Source organism: Pristiophorus japonicus, chromosome 8, assembly GCF_044704955.1.
Source record: "Pristiophorus japonicus isolate sPriJap1 chromosome 8, sPriJap1.hap1, whole genome shotgun sequence".
Classification (NCBI taxonomy): Eukaryota; Metazoa; Chordata; class Chondrichthyes; family Pristiophoridae; genus Pristiophorus; species Pristiophorus japonicus.
Window position 1 is genome coordinate 194,330,780 of NC_091984.1, and position 6,000 is coordinate 194,336,779.

Sequence of the window (6,000 nt, forward strand, 5' to 3'; positions counted from 1 at the left end):
CAACAGTGACTATACTTCAAAAGAAATTAATTGGCTGTAAAGCACTTTGGGAAGTCCTGAGGTGGTGAGAAGCATTATAAAAAGATAAACCTTTCTTTCTATTTAGAGATCACCGAAAGACTCATAAAAGTGAATGGGAATTAATTTTGATATTTAGAATTGTGTATATAAAAAAAATATATATATATATATAGGAATGGGGTCTAGTTGGCTCTCGACTGGAGATGGCAGTAAGAGGGGTGCATTTTCCTCTGTTAATCTTAGTTTAAAAAACGATCAGCAGGAGCATATCCTTGGAAATATGAATCTAACATTGGCGAGTGAGAGTACATAAAACCAAAAGAATTAGGAGTAGAAGTAGGAATAAAGCCTCTTGAGCCTGCTCCGCCATTCAATAAGATCATCTTCGACCTCAACTCTACTTTCCCGTCAGATCCCCGTATTCCTTGATTCCCTGAGAGTCCCGGGCTGCAATTTCCCTGACCTCACTGAGTCTGGAGCGGCTGGGGTCAGTGATGGGTCCTGACCTCGCTGCTGGCTCCAGCCCGCTGTGTACATAATAACATAAGAAATATGAGCAGGAGTAGGCCACCTGGCCCCTCAAGCCTGCTCCGCCATTTAATAAGATCATGGCTGATCTGATCATGGACTCAGCTCCACTTCCCTGCCTGCTCCCCACAGCCTTTTATTCCCTTATTGCTCAAAAATCTGTCTATCTCCACCTTAAATATATTCAATGACCCAGCCTCCACAGCTATCTGGGGCAGAGAATTCCATAGATTTGTAACCCTCTGAGAGAAGAAATTCCTCATCTCAGTTTTAAATGGCCCCTTATTCTGAAACTACGTCCTCTATTTTTAGTTTCCCCTCTGAGTGGAAATATCCTCTCTGCATCCACCAAGGATTTTACGTTGATTCGGCTTGTTAAGCCGCCCAGTGCGTTTACTCGCTAGTTGAACGAAGTGAGTCTGATGACGTCATTTGACGCCTCATCAGCCGGTTTCCTTAAAGGGACCATGCGCAAATTAATTTTGACAGTTGTGCTGTCAGTGTTCTACAGCATGAGCAGGGCAGCACCCAGGCTCTCCCATCACTTCCTCCATATGCTTATGGAGGGAGGCACGGCAGCAGGCCTTCCAATGGGTGGAAGAAACCTCTCCAGGGGACCGATGCAGCCTGGTTGCACATTGCACAGGAGGACACAAGCACAGATGACGTCAAAAGGAGCTGGCTGCAGTGGCATAAACCTTTGAATGATCTCACTGGATCACAAAAGACTACTGCAAAGCCACACCCATCCTGCTGTGCCACTCAGCACATCCCATCACTCTGTCTTCCCGACCCGACTCCTGCACATCCTTACTCACACCAACTTGCCTTGCACCTCCAATCATCCCCCTCTCTCTCTATCTACATTATCACTTCCCCATCTCACTAGACACCCCTCACGCACCCTCATCCTTGTCCAATCATACCAACTAACAACGCACGAGGGTAGGCACTTGTGTGTTTTATGCAGTGTACATGTGAAGTTTCTGTTAATGTGCTGTCAAACTTTGAAATCTTTATTTTCAACACTTGCCATTCTTGGACAGATTTGTGTGCACCTCTGGAAGTGGCTTAGTGAGTTGCAGTGAATGATGAGACATAATGGTGCCCCCCCAGCAATGGTGATGAATCATAGAATCATAGAAATTTACAGCACGGAAGGAGGCCATTTCGGCCCATCGTGTCCACGCCGACCAACCGAGAGCTAACCAGCCTAATCCCACTTTCCAGCTCTTGGTCTGTAGGTTATGACACTTTGGGCTGGATTGTCAGGACATTTGTGCTCCAGATTTCGCCTCGGAGCGGCGTGAAATGGGGCGCGAGGTCTCCTATGCTCCGTCGGTAGCTTTGGATCGGGTTTTGCGGCGGCACTGAGCAGCACCGCCGGGAAGAGCCTTGCTGGGTGTACAACACCTTTCGGTGCAACACCAGTGCAAATTTTGACTTGCACCCTGACCCGTACACCCCGAAGCGTGCCTCGCGATGGCCAGCAGGTAAAACAGAGCAATCCAGCCATGCCGGCGGTGGTGAGGAAGGTAAAGTGCAGAAAAGGTAAGTGCAAGTGTTTATTCTTTTATTTGTTTTTAGTGATTTGTGTTGCGGTGGCGTGGGCACTGTGTTGGGAATGTTTTGGGGTTTTTTATTAGGTTTTTTCCTTCCCCTCAAGGCCTCTCTCGGAGCGCTCCTGGCCTGACACTTTTAGTTAGCGAGCTTCCCATTTTTGCACCGCAAAAGTAGTACAACGCCTCCCTTCGCACTGCACACCCTGGCGCAGGGCCCAAATGGTGAAAATTTCTCATGAGACGCAATCTATTCCTGGCCAGTAACTTTCCCGTCCCGCCTCCGTTTTCGCCCCGAAAACGACAAAACCAAAAATCCAGCCTTTTAAATGCACATCCAAATATTTTTTAAATGTGGTGAGGTTTTCTGCCTCTACCACCCTTTCAGACAGTGAGTTCCAGACCCCAACCACCCTTTATATCTCCTCTATACCTCCCCTCAATTACTTTAAATCTACGTCCCCTGGTTGTTGACCCCTCTGCCTGGAGAAACAAGTCCTTCCTGTCCACTCTATCTAGGCCCCTCATAATTTTATACACCTCAATCAGGTCTCCCCTCAACCTCCTCAGTTCCAAAGAAAACAGACCCAGCATCTCCAATCTTTCCTCATAGCCAAAATTCTCCAGTCCAGGTAACATTCTTCTAAATCTCCTCTGCACCCTTTCCAGTGCAATCACATCTTTCCTGTAATGTGTTGACCAGAACTGCACACAGTATTCCAGCTGTGGCCTAACCAGTGTTTTATACTGTTTAAGCAAAACGTCCTTGCTCTCATATTCCGTGCCTTGACTAATAAAGGCTAGTATTCCAAATGCCTTCTTAATCACCTTATGCACCTGGCCTAACACCTTCAGGGATCTGTAGACCTGCATTCCAAAGTTCCTTTGTTCCCTTGAGTGTGAAAGGAATGGCTTGAGCATTGTACGGATGCTTTATGGTGTTGGTGTGGGTGATACCAACCTGGTGCATTATGTGGCAACCAGGGTGCACAGCATCAAGTGAAGTAAATCTGGCCATGGTGAAGCCATCCCTCTTGTCCTGGGCAGCAATGTGGTCGGTGCTGATGCCCTGTGTCATGTGCAGCATCAGTTGATTGTGGAGAGGGTTGGTGGTGTTGTTGGTGCTTCTGGTGTGCCTCGTGCTGCTGGTGTTGGGGATGATTGTGATGGGATTCTGAGGACCAAGGTGAGAGAGTTTCAAGGGCACTGATGCTGAAGTAATAGATGGCAGGTGAACTTGAGATGACAGAAGCGATCTGTCAATGGTGAGAGAGATTGTTCCAATGAGGTGACACTGGATAGAGAGTTTACTCCAAACACTTGCAACCTGCATAAAGCTCAATCTGTCTTCCAAATGCAGCAAGCAACAATTTCTGAGCTTGAAAAGTGAACAGCTGTGAGATGGGAGCTTTTATAGTACTTTGCAGCTGTCATGTAAAGAAATGATTTCACTGCGTGTCGGGTCTGTTCAGCCCTGAAAAACCTGACATCTGGGAAAGTAGGGTGACGGTGGAATAATAGTGGATTCCCGATCCGCTATCAGAAAAAAAAAATTTCCCACCTGATCGGCCGAAAAATTCCCCCCAGAGTAGAAGATAGAGAAACCTGCTTTATACTCAATGACTGTTCCCTTGATATTAGTGAACATACTCTCAGAAGCCATAACAACTGGTCTGTATGGAATGTTACATTCAGCTTTTACTTTTTGCTATTCGGCTCTGGGACATTTTAACGTGGGTGCCTGTAGGACATGTTGATTAAGAGGAGCTGATGATGGTGACCCATGAGTTATTGGGTAGATTCTCGCATTTTAGGGGGCTGGAGAAAATGCAGTGTTGTTGATGTTGTCATTTTAATAAGATGAGAAGTAGAGGATATCATACAAAGCTAATGTGAAGCTCTAATCTGTTGAAAGAGTTTACAGCTTTACCCATAGCTTCTTGGGCTTATAGTTTGAAATATTTAAGAGGTGTAAATTAGTTGACCAATAAAGAGTCTGTACTATAGGGAGACTGGCAGATTCATTGAATGTCAGAAAAATATTCCAAAATTACCCGTGTCCAAAAAATGGAGGCCAAACCCATTTAGCAAAATTGTAAAGATGAAAGTCATAGGGACATTTAAAGTAGGAATAGGCCATTCAGCCCCTCGAGCCTGTTCCACCACTCAATTAGTTCATTGCTGATCATGGATTTCAACTGCATTTACCTGCCTTTGCTGCATATTTGCCAGAGTCCGCACTTTATCGAGTTTAACAATTGATTGAAGGTGGAACCTCAATTTAGATGCATTTGTATTGCTTCTTTTTCACTGTTGCGTTGCTCCTGGGGCCGGGGGGGGGGGGGGGGCTGCGAGGGGAGCCACACTAATTTTATTTTGATGAATCGCTGAGTCTATACATGATGAGGCTGAAATTGCCCCTTTCTATAAGGCCCATGGCCACCTGAAAGCGGCGGACTGGCCACGGAGGGATCGCATTTTTGAAATTGCCCTTGCTCCATTTTGGAGCGGTGTCTGGGACCGCTCCGCCCGTTTTCCCGCCGCGGCGTGCACGCGCAGATCCCTTACCGACCAGCGACGACCCATTCCCGAAATTGCCCCACGGGAAATTGTCCCTTTCAAAAATTGCCCCGCAGGAGCGGCGCCGCTGGTCGGTGCCCCTGACAGCTTTTTGTGCCGGTGCCCTTTCTGTGCTTTGGCGGCGCGGTCATCTGTAAAGGGGAGGTGGAGCTGCCGGTGACTCCATGTTTTTTTTTCATTGGCCGACTGCCAGGTCGGGCCGATAATTATGGCCGTGGGTTCGGCCGGGCCGCCAACAGGCAGCGTGGCACCCCCTCTTGGGTGCCAGGCTGCTGGCCCGGCCCTAAACCCTCCCTGGTGGCCCAGTGTTTGCCATTAAAATGGCTGCAGAGTTCGCAGCGGCCCTCCTTTAACTAAAGGGGAGGGACGTTGTGACACGCCAGCTTGATGACATCATCAACGCGGAGCTGATGACTTGCAACATCGGCCACTTCGCCCCGCCCCACTTCCGCCCCGCTCGCGATGGCCACTTCTGCCCTGCTTCAAAAAAAGCACAAAGTGCTAAATTTCTCCGGTTTGGCTGACCTGTGCATTGGGGTGGCCAGGACATCTCAAGAGCGGTAGGTGTGACTCGTTTCATGTGGTGAGCAATTTCGGCCCCGCTGGATTTTTGCATAACATTATTTCCTATGCCAAGCAATCCTAATAAAACAATCACTCTCATGTAGATATTTTGCATTCTTTTTATTTCTGCATTAATAGTTTCCTTTGTTTCAAAATGTGTTCTAAACTCAAGGAATACAAGTCTATGTAATACACAGAAATGGTAGAGTAACCACAATGTTATGTTGAGCATGCCGCCCACCGTCCCCTTAACCAAACAGAAGGCGCTGGCTGAAGTCCTCCTTGATATCTCAGTCATGTAATATTCCTAACAGGTAGGAGGAATTCCCTGTCACGGATCTTTCTGACAGCCAGCTATTTTATAGCTTTGTGACAGACCAACTAAGAAGGAAATAGCATGGGTGCAATCTCACTTGGGGCTAGACAGTCAGTTTCCTTTATCTTTTAAGACCATAAAAAAGGAACTCCTTTTTGCTCGGGTTTCTTTCCTTTTGACAGACGGAGAATGGAATGCTTTTTCGTATTGGCCACCCATTGTCAGCAGAAAGCATTTCCAGATCAGCTAAAGGAAGGCAGGAGTTGGCAAAGGTTTCCCTGCTCTGTATCAACAATGTTTTTCAGACCTGACCTGAGAAGAGGAATATGAAGTTCTACATTTCTCAAACAGCTATTTAATGCTTAGGGGGTACAGTAGTGTGGCAGTAGTAATAATGCAGAGGCCTAGACGAATAATCCAGAGAACGTGAGT

General features: G+C 47.1%; 1 long non-coding RNA gene across 1 annotated transcript in view; it reads right to left on the minus strand.

Annotated features, from left to right (window-relative positions):
- LOC139268269 (uncharacterized) overlaps positions 1 to 4,987 on the minus strand; it is an 82,714-nt gene extending 77,727 nt beyond the window's left edge. The window contains exon 1 of the long non-coding RNA XR_011593999.1: positions 4,317 to 4,987. This is a non-coding gene — a long non-coding RNA (uncharacterized lncRNA). The remainder of the gene's footprint in view (positions 1 to 4,316) is intronic.
- Positions 4,988 to 6,000: the final 1,013 nt, after the last annotated feature.